Below are 16,782 nucleotides of genomic sequence, written 5' to 3'. Positions count from 1 at the left end.
ACCACGATCGACCCGGCCACTCTTTTAGAATTTCCCTTTGGATTCTGGTGAACCCGATTCCCTGAATAAAGTGTTCTCCTGCATTTTGGGGTCTGCCTCTTCCCTGGTTGCGAAGCCTGACGCAAATGGTGGTGTAGTTAAAGCAGTTTAGTTGTGTTTATTTATCTTCTTATTATACAGACACCTATAGCTGTGGCAGCTAACTGTTAAGTTACATTTGTAGTCGTAGTTGAGTGCAACATACAATTAATCTATATGTTTTCACTACACTCTCACAATGTCTTTGTCCATTTGCCCCTCAAACTGAACTGCCACCAAAACTAAGAGAAAAGCAAGAAAAACGACAGAATGATGTCTGCCTTTTCAGGCTCATTCACAATCCCCATGGAGTGTTTGTGCTAATCACTCTGACTACATTATTTCTCTGTGCTTTCAGTGATAGTTATGGAAAGAAAAACAGGCATGTTCTTTTGCAGGCTGACAAACCTAAAAGTGAAAAATTGGTGTTGTGCTTTTTTGTTAAATTACAATTGCATTGTGCAGCATGATCTTTAAGCACTTTTGTGTGCTAATCCACACAATAGGACGAGACTCCCTAATCGTTTTGCTATTTCTGATAATTAAATGGAAAACGATGGAAAGCATTGACATATACACCCTGGCACACACTGATTAAAGCAATACTTATTCTATGTGAAACAATCAAAGGCGGTTGAAAGCAACAAAGATTTCTAAATAGGGTAAAAGGAAGTAAACATCCCTTGTAACTTCCATTAACAATACTTTCTCTTTCTGCACTATAAAATGTCAAATTGCTAATGTTCATTCAGCCAAAACAAAACTATTGTGTCACTCATCTTCTGTGCAGATCGATTTCCAGCCAGCTAAGAAGAAGAACAAAATCTTCTTCATATCCTGTGTACTTCCTGTATGCCTTCCAAAGGACATGCATATGACTGATAGAGTCTGAGTCCCTGTGATTAATCAGAGGTATCTACAGAAGACATTAGCACCTGTTTGTGCTGTGCCAGTCCTGAAAAGGACATTACTGAGCTATAGCATCTATTTCTGTCCCATTCTGGACCACGAAATGCCACATTTGTCAGTTTAATGGCAGGAATATTTCTTATATCTTGGCTACTGATCTCACCTAGCCTAACTGTGACTTTTTTGTCTATTTGGTGTGTGAAGGAGCTCAATTCAATTTTACTCTCCAAAAAACAACTTACTAACACATCTGCAATAAAAAGCACATCATTGTCTACAGTTATCTATGACGGGCCAAAAAAACTTTTTTTAACATCCCTAAAGGACAATGACAAAATTTATAACTGTATGGGAAATGGAAAATTTCTTGTATTTCTGCTTTAGAAGATTTATGAAGCCTTGTTATTTCACGACCTTTAGTAATGTTTAATGTGTTTAAATTGAATTCATTTACGAAATTTATGAAATTAGAAAGGCACAACAACCAAAGGAAAAAAAATCACCCATTGGACACATGGTGACTTGTTAATTATATTGTAACTTATTGTCCAAATTCTTTCAGCCTGGAACAAGGGAGCCTCCTGAACAACAATACTTGTGTAAATGGATATGCAAAGACAAAGACAATAAAATAAAATAAAATAAAAGGCATTTTTTTCATAAATAAAATCTTTGTGAGCCTGAGCTCGAGCCTTCAGTTAAACTCTTCACCTGCTGCTGCCATAAACCCAAAACCATTCAGATTCCAGCCTCATCTGAACTGGTTTTCTGCTTCTTCTGGAAACAAACAAAATTGCTGTTGTTTTACTTTGATCTTGCTACTTTGATTGACAATTCTTAAAGTTCTCTTAGAGCCACAGATATGTATGTATTTGTGTGTGTTTCGGGGGTTGGTATTTCAGTGCTGGACATTTGCTTTTCTGTAATGTAAGATGAACAGCTGACTGACAGTGAGCCAGCCAATGTGTTTTCCAGCCAGACTGGCTCAGTAACTCATCACACCCACTGATGACAAACAATAAACAGCAATAAAAATCCTTTGAGGAAAAGCCTTGCACGAAATGAAAAATAGGTACTGTAACTATATAACAGGTAGGTCTAGCAGTAAAGGTGCTGGACTTCTGACTCCAAGGTCCCAGGAAAAGCCCACTGATGCAGACTTAAGCTGAAAACCTTGAACGACAAATAGCAATGGAGCTCGCAAAGCAATTTGCTACAACTCCCAGTGCAATCTTGTCAAAAGATGATCTATTGCTTTAGTGAAAAGCATGACTGCAGCAATCTTAACTGCATTTTAGAATTATCTCGAGGTAAAAACAAAACCTCCTTATTGGTCGGCAGCACTCAGATTGTTATTGGTCGGCAGGCTTGCCATTTAATACCTGGGTGCCTGTCAGCTGTGAGCTGACCCTCGCTTAGTTCACTGTCACAGGCTCAAGAAATCAGTTAGCTTCGCTGCATGATAGGCAACAGCTGCGCTATATCTCCTGTTTACTCAGTACTTACTGCACCTACATTAATCTCAAGGCACAACACTTCATTGACTTGTTAATGTGTATCAGCCTAAGGGTAGTTATAAATTGCTACATCCTCTGAGTCAGTGGTTACCCTCAATATTATTAGTCTATAGTTGTTTAGTGCATTCACTTGTCAATCCAGAGGATGCTGCAGTCACTATCAAGAAAAACCTCTAAAAATAAAAAGAGTGGCATGACCGTATTTTTTACTGCATGAGGTCAATTTAAGGTCAAACAGGCGCAATACACTATTAAAGATTTATTTCCACAACAGGAGTTTCGTTTGGTGTGGATTTACTTCATAAAGGATTATGTTGCCAAGCCAACTATCACTGAAATTTGCATGATTCCATGAGCCAAGGCAAGAAAAGATAATTGGTTTATGAAATGAGATTATGCCTTTACATGCTGTTTACTTTGAGTTGTGAGAAAGCTAGTGGCATTGACCCTAAAGGGTCAGATCACTAATTATTTGAATAAAAAGGACCCATGCCTTGTAGGGAGTAGGCATTGTAAGTCTAAGTATGGGATGGTGTAAAGAAGGAGTAGGCATTGTAAGTCTAAGTATGGGATGGTGTAAAGAAGGAGTAGGCATTGTAAGTCTAAGTATGGGATGGTGTAAAGAAGGAGTAGACATTGTAAGTCTAAGTATGGGATGGTGTAAAGAAGGAGTAGACATTGTTCATGTAAGTACATTTTGGTGTAAAGAAGGAGTTGCCCATCTCTGCCAAGAATAAAACAAAAAATGTGGTGTCTTTTCCATTTTGTTCCTTATTTGCAGATGAAAATGTGTTACTGAAGGCTAGGAGATTTCTAATGGTACACAAAGAAGAGAAGAAAAGGAGAAACTCATTTTAAAACGTACAGGAAGTATTATTAAAATCGAAAGGACATTTTCATCATTTAGGTATCGGGCAAATTTGTTACCACAACTAAAAATGCTTTTATTCAGCTTTGATAAGCTTGTATGAAATGAAATGCCTGTACTCAAACTGTCATGCATGATAAACAAAGTAATAATTTGTAGCAGTATGTCTCCCACTATTGCCACATCCCCTTGACAAATTAGCACTGAGACTAGTAAGAACTTCCATCCATCCATCCATCCATTTAGCTTCCACTTATTCTATTTAGGGTTGAGGGTTGAGGGTTGAGGGGGCAGAGCCTATCCCAGAGGCTACGGCACCAGACAGGGTGCCAGCTCACTCATTCACTCACTCACTCACTCACTCACTCACGCATAGTAAGAACTCCATTAATCAAAAACATCATTTTATCTTACTAAAGATCAACCAACTGTTTTTTTGAGTATGTGGAAAATCAAAGAGTTAATCTAATCTAAGTATGTAGAGCAAACTTAAGTAAAACAGAAAACACTATGAACATAACAAAAACAAAACAACCACTAAGGGTCAAAAACTAAAGGGGAAAAATAAAGACTAAATGTACAAAGGGGAATCAGGAAAATAGGCAACAAAGTATCCAAAACTAAACCTTCATGATCTAGCAGCAACAATCATCAAACAACAATCAATGAACCACTAGGGAACAGAACAGATACAGAGACTTATATACAGAAACCAAAACTGGGTAATAAAACTAACACAGGACAGGTGAGACTAATTAACAGAGACCAGGAAAACAGGGCACAGGTGAAACTAATTAGCTCAGGAGGAAAACAAGGAAACTAAGAACTAACCAAGGAAACAGGGAAACATAAACCAACACTAGGGAATTACAAACAGGTAAAGACACAAGCAGGGGCACAAGGAACAAAACCAAAACCAAATACAAAATCAGACACAAGAACTAAAGAAACTCAAATGAAACACTAGGGAGCAAAATACAAAAACAGAGGAGGTGGGATTCAAACACAGGACAAGGATCACAAACAACCACATGCTCAACACACTGAGCCATGTGGCCAGACAGGAAACAGTGGAGAACAAAAGACCAACATGAAGAACGGGATGACCAGCAACGCCTGCTGGCCAAACGGGGAAGGGACACAGTAGGACCACAGGGGCTGACCCTGACATAAATATATAAAAGATAATTTTAGGTGAATTGCATTAATATGACACTTCTGAAGGTGTCTGCTAGACCTACTAAACAGCTCCCATATTCAGTGAATCTTAAATAAATTTAGCCTGAGAGAGAGATAGAGAGATAGGATGAAATACATTTCTTTCATGCACTTTATCTACCAAACTTCTAATTAGGTGAGACAATGAACATATTTTAAGCTTAATGTTTTCATGACCTTAATGTTCTTCAGATACCACTTACGTTAAAATTTAGCAAGAGGTCATTAAAAGCCAGCAATCACACATATAAAGATAAGAACAGATTTATTACGGTTTAATCCTATTTCTGCATAATTTCATCAAAGTGTAATTTTACTTCTAAGTTTCATCTTTCTTTGTATCAGTCCTCTGAGTTTGCTTATTTTGCAGGGATTAAAATGAGGAATGTTTGAAAATTGCTTTAAGTCTCGTTATAAGTCTGCCTTGGCTCTGTGATGCTCTGAAGTAATGCATTTGTTATTTGGGTAAAACTGATTTTAGTTATCAGGGCAGCCTCAGAATTTGCATTATTTCCCACAATTAAAATTGTCATTGTAAATCATGAACTTCTAGCTGAGACTTTTGTAGCTCATGGTCACTCCATCCATCAGGCTTCCCATTGGTTGGCCTAAGAGGTGTCCGGTCAGCTGTCATTTGTAGAATGAGGCGGAGACTAACACATATGGAGGCCACACACTCAAGCATACACTGTCCCAGAAAAGTGAACCGCCTGCAGTTCATGTACTAGTGATGCATTATTACTGTGAATATAACGTGAATTATATTTCCATAATCACTGAGATTTCCCTCTCATACATTTACCATTCTGCACAGGCTCATACATGTCAAAATGCTCCAATAAATCAAGTTTTGCAATATCGATATAACACGACTCATCAAATAGCTTTTGTGATACTTTGATAATGTGGGAAAATGAGGAAGCAATGCCCTGAACATGCAGTCTTCTGGCAGGTTGAGGCAGGAAGAATAGCTCATCATGTGATGTAAGATCTAGGGCTCAGTCATATCAAATTCAGCAGCTCTGATAATGAACAGAATAGGACCATCTCAATGTAAGACTTAGCCATTTAGCTATCTGGAGACCAAGCAATGTTTTGTTGTAATTGTTTCCCCCACATATCCATTTCCCATCAAGGCAGAGAGGATGAACCCTTTTCCTTATCTTGACAAGCTTGGCAGATTTTTTATTCAACCATGAAACTCTTCAGAAAGGTCTCAGTGACATCTACCATGGATAAGCTGACCTAAAATAGATGGAGTCTTAAATGAACCACTGCTTAGTAACTTCTAACGGCAAGTAGACCTTTCACGATCAACCAAAAAAACTCAGCATTTATTAGCACTTTTTGTCACCTCTTTTCCAATATCCTCACATTTATTTTGTAAATGAATGCTTGGAGAAGTAGTCTTTAATATATATTAATTTCTGAAAGCCAATCACTCAAAGTAACTAAGTCCCCAAACTCATTATTGCCTTACAGCTTCACCCCACTCTCCTGGCCAGGGTCTTTTTGCCGTCACAGTAAGCTTTTAATCATCATTAATATGATGAAGAGACGGCAGAAATATCCTGCCATCGCCATGTATTGCTCTCACTGTCAATCAATCCATCCATCCATCCATTACACATGAAGATATTATATGAATCTTTTAATAATCACATGAATTGAAAACAAGGAGCCCAACACAGGCCATGGATGTGCCTTTTGTCATGTGACCTTTTTTTACACAGCACACCCTGTTTTTGTCCGCTAGCAATTACAGCAGGATTTTCTGAAGGGCAGGAGCACATTTAGAAAACTACCTCACACACGGCACTCAGCATTCCTGTGGACGCTGTTGCTGTCCCCAGCACTCAGATAATGGACAGATACATGCTTGTAAATTGTTTCCATTTGTAACCACTAAATTTAGCTCACAGTGAAGATATTGTATCATCTTTTTTGGTGGCCTTACTACACTGCTGTGATGGAGGACTTTTTTGGCTGCTTTACTGTTTTATTAAATTATCATTTTAGCTTTGTGACAACCGAAAAATGCGGGAGCGGAAAAGAAAAATTATAATTCCAAAATCCTCTGTACAAATGCTTTGTGCACAAAAGATGACGTTTTCACACATTTTCTGTTCATCACTTTCGAAGGAGAGGTTTGAGGGTGAAATTAGCTCTCGAGTAACTCAAGTCAGTGGTTCACAGACAGTGACACCAGCCATGATGCATGCACGACTCGGGGGAAAAACAAAAAGAAATGGAATTATTCAAAAGCCAGTGCGGGTATACATCAGGTCTGGCAAGGTTCTCAGTGAAAAGAACAGAAGATTTATGATGTAAAACTTCTTTGGTTATTATTGTTTTAAGCAAAAAATAAAATGTAACATGATGAAATAACAACAACCTGTGTTGTTTGATCCCTGTGTTTAGCGTGAGCTGCAAATGCATTGTCTGATGACCATGGCCTTTAGCCTCCTTATGAGCAAACCTGGTCAGCGATCACTCAGTACATCTTTGCATATTCAAAATATTACCTAAAATATATATGTGTCATAGAGGCACTAGCAGAACAGTCATCCACTGGGGGGCAACAATCCACTGCATTCACTCAAGCTACAATCAGTTTGCCAAGATTACAGGCAAAATTAATTTGATTGTTATTTACAGACAAAAATGCTAATACTGTCGAAGCTAGTACTTATGCGTCTATTTTCTTTATTTATTGCCTAAATTGTGTGAATGTTTACCGTTACTACTGAAAATTAAAAGTTCAGTAAGGTTGTCATGTCTTATCCTTCTCATACAATCAGTAATGTCCCAGTTATGATTCACAATGAATATAAATAAAAATGCTTCTGGACACGAAAAAAATCGTTATTTTCTTTCCATTAACTAAAGGTCACTTGCAGTCTTGCCCTTTTCAACAAGAGCAGCGATATGAGATCTCAGACAGAGGACAATTATTCCCTTCTTCAGAGCTAATTTGAAGCATTTCACACTGTAATCACACTGTGAACATGTAGATAGCTTTCTTACATTCAGGCTGAAGCAGAAATAGAAATATTAATAGAAAAAAATGTTTACTGGTTCTTCACAATATACGGTAAAGAGGACAGCACTTTTTACTATAATAAGCCATAGATGGATACATAATGTCAGCATAGGTTCAAATTGTAATACATAATTTATTTTTACCTCTTTTCATTACAAAAAAATAGCACAACAGTAATTTTAGGACTGATGACCCTGATTCTGGAATGAGAAGGTGACCATACACACCAAACATCTCAAAAGCAATCATTCAAATGAAAAGACAAAAGGGCAGTGAGACTGGGGCTCCCAGGTCACACAGAAACTCCCAATGTGTGCATTTATCCAGCTTCTGCCTCGCTCAGCGGCTACCTCTGGCCCCTGAAGGAACACATCATTCTTAAAAACAAAAAGAAGGATTTGATTTCCCAATACAGAGCACACTAAAACCAAGGAATAAAAAAACCTTTAACTCTTTCACAGGAGTGAGTGTTGTATGTTTAGTATAATACAATACAATACATTGCTCATTAGTGCTGGACCCCCCCTCCCCCCCGACCCTGCATAGGACAAGCAGTTATAAAAACGGATGGATGGATGCTTAAGAGATCCAGAGATTCCAAACATCACAATTGCAAAGATGCATGATCTCTGACATCTCACTGCTGAGCCCCTGGGATTTTCATTTATAACAGCCTCTACAGTTTACAATTGTGCAAAAACAAAAAATTATCCAATTCTGTAGACAAAAAAATGCTGATGACAGAGGTCAGAGGAGAATCACCAGACTTGTTCAAGCTAACAGGGAGATCACAACTGCTCAAATAACTGTTCTTTACAACTTTTACGTGGAATGGTTATAGCCTCAAGAGACTATGCGAGGTTACCAGCTAAGAACAGGACAATGAGGCTGCAGTGGGCAAGGCATCACAAAAACAAGTGAAGGTTGGAAAAACATTACCCGGTCTGAAAAATCTCAGTTGTTGCTGCAACAGGCAGATGATGAGGCCAGAATTTGGTGTACAAAGCATGAATCCATCATGCCTTGTGTTACTAGTTCACAGTGGTAATATAATGGTGTGGGGAATTGTTCCTTGGCACACATTAGGTCCCTTAATATGTATTTAACCTGATCTGTATGTCGCAGCACACCTGAGGATTGCTACTGACCTGGGTAACCCTTTACGCATACGGTCAATCGTTTTCCAGTGGCTAACTTCAGCAGAATAAGGCGACATTTCACACAGCATCACAAGCACTAACTTCAACATACTCCAGTGACCTGCACAATCTCCAAATCTAAATCCGATGGAGCACCTCTGGTATCAGCTGGAATGGGAGGTTCGCAGCATAAACAAATCAGCAGGAGCTGACTGAAGATAACAAGTCTGTATGAACCAAAATGCCCAAGGAAAATTTCTAGCACCTTGTTAAATCCATGGCTGTTCTGGAGGCAAAAGGGGTCCTGCCTGGCACTAGATACATATACTCAGGAAAGTGGCCACTGATAACCCTTTCACAACACGGCTGCCCTAAATTCCAGCCCGGTTGTTGTTTTCACACCGAAAATAATGGCGGTGCGGGGCCGATATTTCTGGGCCGAAGCTACTTTTTCCAGCCCCGAAAGACTGCTGGGCCTGCACCATAAAAGCAGAATGGGGATTGCACACCTGTGCAGTCAACTGCAGTTTTTTCTGTTCCTGCAACAGCAACCACTCTGCCTGTCCACAAAATGTGGGAAAGCTAGCCGCAGCCTGCTTACCGCAACAGCACCCACCGTGCCTCTGAAGAGTATATATATATATATATATAAAAGAAATAAAATATTTCCACTGCTACATTCTCCCCGCTACACTTCACAAAACTTTGTTACAGTGTTGAACTATAACCAGTAACTGCTAGGCCAGGGGCTGGTAACAGTGTCTACCATATACAACTACTTAATACCATCTACTTGCAACCAACAGGTTACCTGCACGACAGAAAAGAAGCTGATCAATCTTCCTCACCATTTTCTTGCTCAAGGGTGTGTCCAATACACTACACTCACAATGGCTGGATAGAGACTCACCCCCTTTAGAAACAATGAAGCCAATTTCTACAACAATAATCTAACTCAATAAAGACCCAGGGAACCCATGTAGTGTGTGTGTGTGGCTCTTGAATTAACCTATTAAGAGGTTTTACAAGCCTGCCTGTTCGTGTTTTCACCTGGGCCGCCATTTCACTCACTGGTTTTATCTGTTATTAACTATCAACTGGTGGGACTCTGTTATGGGACAGAATGCTGGATGCTTCTGACTTTCTTGGGGTGAGTCTAGGACCTTCACTCCCCAAACATTCTCCACTCTGGTTCATTTCGGGTACACTGGACTGAGAATGATCAGCTTCAGACCTAAAGTCCTCACTATCCAGTGGCTGCTCAACTTCTGCCTCAATGGAATGTAAGCTTTCAGAAGGTCCATTGAGACTGGTAGTGTTGTAGTTCTCGAGACCGGTCTTGGTCTCGAGACCAATTTTTTGTGGTCTCGGTCTTGTCTTGGTCTCGACTCTATTTGGTCTCGGTCTTGTCTTGGTCTCGACTCTATTTGGTCTCGGTCTTGTCTTGGTCTCGGACATAGCGGTCTCGATGGGATGAGGAAAAAAAGAGAAAACTGCACATCCTCACAGAACAGTATCATTATTTATTACGCGCCTCAATTCAAATGCAACCAGTCAGATGCATCCATTTCAAAAACATTACATTTTATACATTTTCTCCACGGACACTGCCAGTGCTTCACAGTCCACACACATCATACACATCATATCATACATCGGCAAAAAAATGTCCGAAAATGTCCGCGAAGTCTATAGCATAGTTATAATTCAAATAAATTAGGTATTTTACATTGATTAGAAAGCACGGTCTTGGAGGTGCAAGTCAATCTGGAGGCTCATTCTCTTCAATTCAAAGCAAAGGATCATTACATAGCTGTATTCATAGCTTACCCGAGGCCTCTGTCCCATCTCTTTCCCTTGACGAGGTCTGATAAAATGGTTATAGGAGAGGATTGCTGAGAATATTATTTTCTATCAGGTCTCGTAACTATGACAAATCTGGGAGATTTTAAATGAGAGACATATGGACATACGGACAATATAATTGAAAAGATAACATGAATTTGATTTAACGAGTAATGACACTTTACAGCAATGCCTTTTTTCTCTACAGTTGATCTGGGTAATGTGATGTCGATTCTAGCCCTAGTCTGTTTTCGGTCTTGGTCTTGGTCTCGACCAGTCTTGGTCTTGGTCTCGCCTTAGTGTGTCTTGGTCTTGGTCTTGGACTTGGTCTTGGTACCCTCAAGTCTCGGCAGTGTCTTGGTCTTGATACCCTCCGGTCTCGGCAATGTCTTGGTCTCGGTTTAGGCGGTCTTGACTACAACACTAGAGACTGGACACCTCGGCTACCCAGCTTGCAGTTCTCTCAGATGCCAATGTCTGCTCTGGGGCTCCGGCTGCACTGTCACAGTTGGACTCTGGCCAATTAGAAAATGCTTCACCATTGTCTTCCACCTCAAGAGGTAAGAAATTATCTTGCAGCATTAATTTCCGGTGAACCACCCTCTCATGACCTGTGCTGGTATTCTTCACTCGGTAAGTGTGATATTTTGTGTCTTTGGAAAGCACAGTGTAAAGTACAGATTCCCATCTGTCAGCCAGCTTGCGACGGCCTTGCTCATCCTTATTGGCTATTAACACTTGGTCACCCTCTTCGATTATCATGACTAGGGATGTCCCGATCAGGTTTTTTTGCCCTCGAGTCCAAGTCAGAGTCATTTGATTTTGAGTATCTACCGATACCGAGTCCAATCTGATACTTCTATAATACATAAAAAAAGAATAAAGAAGAGCGAAGAAACAGATCCAGGATGTTCCTTATTTTTTATTTAATTCACCTTATTTTAACATTCAAGAACTCTGTTAACAAACAGAGCACTTCTGTGAGGTAGCTTGAACAATCAAGTAATAAATAACATAAATTCTTCACTTTTGGACTTTAGTGCAACAATAAATATAAAAAAAAGTCTAATATAAAAACAAATAGCACCTCAACTTAAAATACCCGCCAGGCATGTAAACAAATTAAAAAATAAAAGTGCCACAGTGTTTGCAAAGCCAGTAATGTGCTTTTAGGAACTGCACTCCTAACTCTTACTGTCATCACAGTAGTAAGTTTCACAGAAGGAAATGTATGTTTTTCTTAATGAAAACTAACATCTCTACCTTGTCAGGTTTGAGCCTGTTTCTGTTCTCATCAAGGACGTTTGCAACGGCACTAAAAAGTCTCTCACTGTCCACAGAGCTGCAGGGGGCACTGAGATACTGTGTTGCAACAGCAGCCATAGAGGGAAACTGATTAGCATGTTCTTTCCAGTACTGAAGTGGGTCGCTTTTCTTAGCGGTGTTTTTTTCTGAGAGGTAGGTCTGCACTTGAGTTTCTGCTGATGTGGTACTCACAGACCATCCCTGTGACTGCCTCTCTTGTAAGATTTCCTCAAAGGCGATGTCCAGGCTGCTACATGCTTCATGATGTGGGGCCCTGCTCACTGGCCCTGCTGCAGCCTCATTTTCCTCTGGCACTGCACTGACAGCCCTCCTCCCCTCTGTCTTTGCCACCTCCTGGATCAGGTGTTCCTTTGCAAGCAACAGGTTGGCTGACTTTGTGAAAAAGCTAGAAACAGATAAAAGTAACACACAATTCAAAACAATAAGACAAGAGACACCACATAGCACAGCTCTTCAGTTAGGCAACTGCCTACACATGTACTCAATTAATAAACAATAAAAAAAATCTAACCTTAGAACTAAATTACGCAAAACTAAATTAAAAAGGAAGTAAAAAATAAATTGGCTTAATACTGGTGTCTGGTGATGACTTGACTTTATATAAACATGATGTACAAAAGGTGCATTTTAATTTTACTATACTTGCCCATCTTTGTATCTGGCTCAGTTTCAACATCAGCAAAGCGCTTCTCCACTGCCTCCAGCAGAGTCCTCTTCATTGTTTTTATTCCCTGGTCATCATCATCCTCCCGAGACAGAACACGTCTGAGGACTAATGAGTGAATGAATGACTTAATCCATTCCATCAATAAATGTTACAGTATAAAGTAATGAATAAAAATACAAATTACCTGTTATGGCAGGGATCACATCAGTTGCAGTTGCAGTCTCCCTGCTCACATCCCTGGTCAGCTCTTCAAAGGGGGATAGCACATCAGCAGTCTTATTCATCAGCTCCCACTGGTGAGCTGTCAGTGTTGCTGGTAGAGTGCGCTCAGCTGCAAAGACACTAAGAGCACGTTTTTGTTGCAGTAGGCTCTGCAGCATGTAGAGGCTGCTGTTCCATCATGTCTGCACAAAAGAGAACATGATTCACTTTATTTTTGTGCAAATTAGGTGCAGAGCACGTAATGTATTAGTGGCTTACTAAATCAAGTGTATGGGAAATAATAATAAAATAGAAATACATTAAAGAATGTTACGAGAGGAATCTCACCTGTACATCTTGCTGTAGGCGCTTGATATCCATATTTAGGTCCATCTGTATGTCTTCTAGTTGAGAGTAGGCCAATGGGGAGTGTTTAAAATGGCCTATAATCTTCCTTGCGTTTGCCAGGGTCTCTGTCATGCTGCGATGAGACAGCAGGCCCTCATGCACACAGAGTTGACAGGAATGGGTGACACAGCCCACACTCGGCACCCCCATATCCCTCATAGCTTTCTTCATATTTGCCGCGTTGTTACGCAAAATTTCGTGGACCCGTTGCTTGCCAATTTCCCAGTTGTCTATCATCTTTTCCATCGATTGCTGGATGTGCTCTGCGGTGTGCCATCCACGAAATTCCTGGACATGTAGGGATGTGCGGTGCGGTGAGGCTTAGTAGAGACATGGGAGCTACGGATGAACTCCAGATGGCTGTGGTGAACGAAACATGGAGTACATCTGATAACAGGACAAGTAGTTTGTCAGAAATCTTCTTATAAAGGGCTGGCAGAGCTTTCTCGGTGAAATAGTGGCGAGACGGCATTTCAAATTGAGGTTCTACGTGCTCTATAAGCATAAGAAATCCAGGGTTCTCTACAAAGGCGAATGGCAGGTCACTCATTGCGACTCATTGCTATATTGGCTGTGATGTCCTGCGCCTTCGCGCTGTCACGGGGCATTTTTTCTCTCCTATTCAAACTCTCCTGCAGCGTGAGCTGACTCGACTTCGGCTGGGTTGCCTGGGTAAACTCGCTGTATTGTGTCGGGTGTTTGTTTTTGAGGTGCTGTATCTGTTGAGAAGGCAATAAGACGGACACTGACGCGGCAAAGCTGTAAGTCCTGTTGTTTATTTACTTCTCTCCTTAGGGAAGTCAGAGGTACCCAGGGCAGAGCCCGAGAATGTAGCTGAAACTCAGGCGGGGAGATAGTACCCTACTGGAGTGCAGTCTGGGGGCTGTTTTTTTTAATCACCTCCACTCTCCTCGCGTAATCTTGTTTCTCTGAGTTTTCCTATAGTCCCCTGTCTTCCTGACCTGTCTACCCCCTACGTGTGTTGTATATGTATGGTCGGGTTGATAGCCAATATTTCGCTGGTACTTGTGACTAGTGACAAGGTGTATTGCAACAGCAATAAAGGGTTTCATCAATCAATCAATCAATCAAGATCAGCTTTGGTACAGACGAGGGAGAGGCGCAAAACACGGTCGGGAATCCAGGCAGGGGTCGGGCGATCGGCGTTGGTCCAGAAAGAGGCAGATGCGAAAAACACAGTCGAGGGTCCAGGCTGAGGTCGGGCGATCGGCGTCGGTCCAGAAAGGGGGCGGGCAGAAACTCGGAGTCTAGGAAACGTAGCAGAGGTCAGAACACAGGGAAACACACACCGGAAAAACGCTCGAACTCAGGGCACACCATGAAGATCTCACACTGATCAGAGAACCGAGTTGCCTGATATAGTGAAACCAAAACCGGGGAAAACAAGACAAAGCTGGGAGAGGAGTGTCTGGAACGGGAGCAACCGGTACGGCCAGAAAAACTGGTTGACAGGATGCGAAAACCTCGGGGAAGCCCTAACGATCGCAACCCCCCAGAGGGGCGTGGCTGAGACGACGATGGGGGTTCCTCAGTGCTATCCATGACAGTACCCCCCCCCCCCCCGACTTCCGCCTCCAGGCGGACGAGACGGGAGGTCAGGACGACGACGATGAAGGTCTGCAATCAATGAAGGATCAAGAACAAAACGGGCTGCCACCCAGGAGTGTTCCTCTGGGCCATAAACCTCCCAGTCCACCAGGTACTGGAGACCCCGTCCCCTGCGGTGAACATCCAACAGTCGGCGGACTGTGAACACCTCACCCCCATCCACCAACCGGGGCGGGGGTGGAGGCAGACTCGGGGAAGCCAGAGGGCTGGTCGCATGAGGTCGAAGCAGAGACACATGAAAAGCCGGATGGACGCGCTGCATGGAGCATGGAAGCTGCAGACGTACCACTGAGGGACTAACCACCTTAGAGACTGGAAATGGGCCAACAAAACGAGGGGCCAGCTTATGGGACTGGACGTGTAGAGGTAGGTAGCGGGTGCTCAGCCAAACCTTCTGCCCAACCCGGTAGACAGGCGCGCGTGAGCGGCATTTATTTGCGTAATGTTCCATCCGTGCTCTGGATCGTAGCAACGATGAACGGGCTAGGTGCCAAGTGCGACGACAGCGTTGCAGGAACCGATGCACCGCAGGTATCGTGACTTCTTCTTCTAGGGCCGGAAACAGCGGAGGCTGGTATCCCAGGCAGCACTGGAAAGGAGACAACCCTGTAGCAGACACAGGTAGGGAATTGTGTGCATATTCAATCCAAGACAGATATTTACTCCCTGAACTGGGAGAGTCGGAAGCCAGACAGCGCAATATGCGCTCCAAATCCTGGTTGGCACGTTCCGTCTGACCGTTAGTCTGAGGGTGAAAACCTGAAGACAAGCTTGCGGTAGCGCCGAGTAACGTGCAGAACTCCTGCCAAAAGCGTGACACGAACTGGGGACCCCTGTAGGAAACAATGTTAGTAGGCAATCCATGAAGCTTGAATACATGGTCAATCAATAGTTGAGCAGTCTCTCTTGCAGAAGGGAGCTTAGGGATGTGGATAAAGTGAACAGCCTTAGAGAATCAGTCGACCACAGTAAGAACGCCCGTGTTCCCCACTGATAGTGGAAGACCAATCACGTAATCCACAGTAATATGTGACCAGGGTCGCCGAGGAACAGATAGGGGTTGCAACAGACCAGCTGGAGACTGAGACGGAGTCTTGTTTCGCGCACAAACCTGGCAAGCAGCGATATAGCCCCGAACGTCCCGAAGCATCGTGGGCCACCAAAAACGTTGCTTAAGAAGGGCGACAGTTCCCCGAATTCCTGGGTGGCAAGCTAGGAGGGACGCATGTCCCCACTGGAGCATTCGAGGACGTAGAAACTTGGGGACGTAGCGCCTGTTTGGAGGCCCCCCTGCAGGAGGGCGGGAGAAATGCTGGACTGCCTGGACGGCCTCCTCAATACGGCTCCAACAAACGGCTGGGAGGCAGGATGGGACTGGGGTCGTCATTACGTTTCTCCCCCTCGAACTGTTGAGACAGTGCGTCCAGCTTGCCGTTCTTCACCCCTGGTCTAAACGAGAACAGAAAGTTAAAACGGGCAAAAAACAGAGACCACCTAGCCTGGCGGGCATTCAGGCGTTTAGCGGTGCGTAAGTATGCAAGGTTCTTATGGTCGGTCAAGACCAGGAATGGGTCCGTTGTCCCCTCCAACCAGTGCCTCCATTCCTCCAGAGCCAACTTCGCCAGCAGTTCGCGGTTTCCGATGTCATAATTCCTTTCGGCCGCCGTCAGCTTACGAGAGAAAAAGGCACAGGGGTGCACTTTGTCATCCTCAACGGAGCGCTGGAACAAAATGGCCCCAACTCCTGAACCCGAGGCATCCACCTCAACGATGAACTGGCGAGATGGGTCAGGTAACTGCAAAATGGGAGCAGAAGTAAACTTATTCCGTAGGTTAGTGAAGGCGTCTTGGGCATCAGGAGTCCACTGGAACGGAACCTTGGAAGACTTTAGAGCTGTAAGAGGAGCAGCTACCATACTGTAACCCTGGATAAA

The 16,782-nt window shown here is 42.6% G+C and overlaps 1 long non-coding RNA gene across 1 annotated transcript; it reads right to left on the bottom strand.

Annotated features, from left to right (window-relative positions):
- Positions 1 to 11,519: 11,519 nt before the first annotated feature.
- LOC111841271 (uncharacterized) lies at positions 11,520 to 14,221 on the bottom strand. The gene is made up of 3 exons (XR_011993684.1): positions 12,795 to 14,221; positions 12,590 to 12,715; positions 11,520 to 12,328 (listed from the first exon to the last, which is right to left on the bottom strand). It is a non-coding gene; the product is annotated as an uncharacterized lncRNA (long non-coding RNA).
- Between the last annotated feature and the right edge of the window lie 2,561 nt (positions 14,222 to 16,782).

Source organism: Paramormyrops kingsleyae, chromosome 11, assembly GCF_048594095.1.
Source record: "Paramormyrops kingsleyae isolate MSU_618 chromosome 11, PKINGS_0.4, whole genome shotgun sequence".
NCBI lineage: Eukaryota > Metazoa > Chordata > Actinopteri > Osteoglossiformes > Mormyridae > Paramormyrops > Paramormyrops kingsleyae.
The sequence above is the reverse complement of the archived record's forward strand: the minus strand, read 5'-3'. Positions and strand labels throughout refer to the sequence as shown.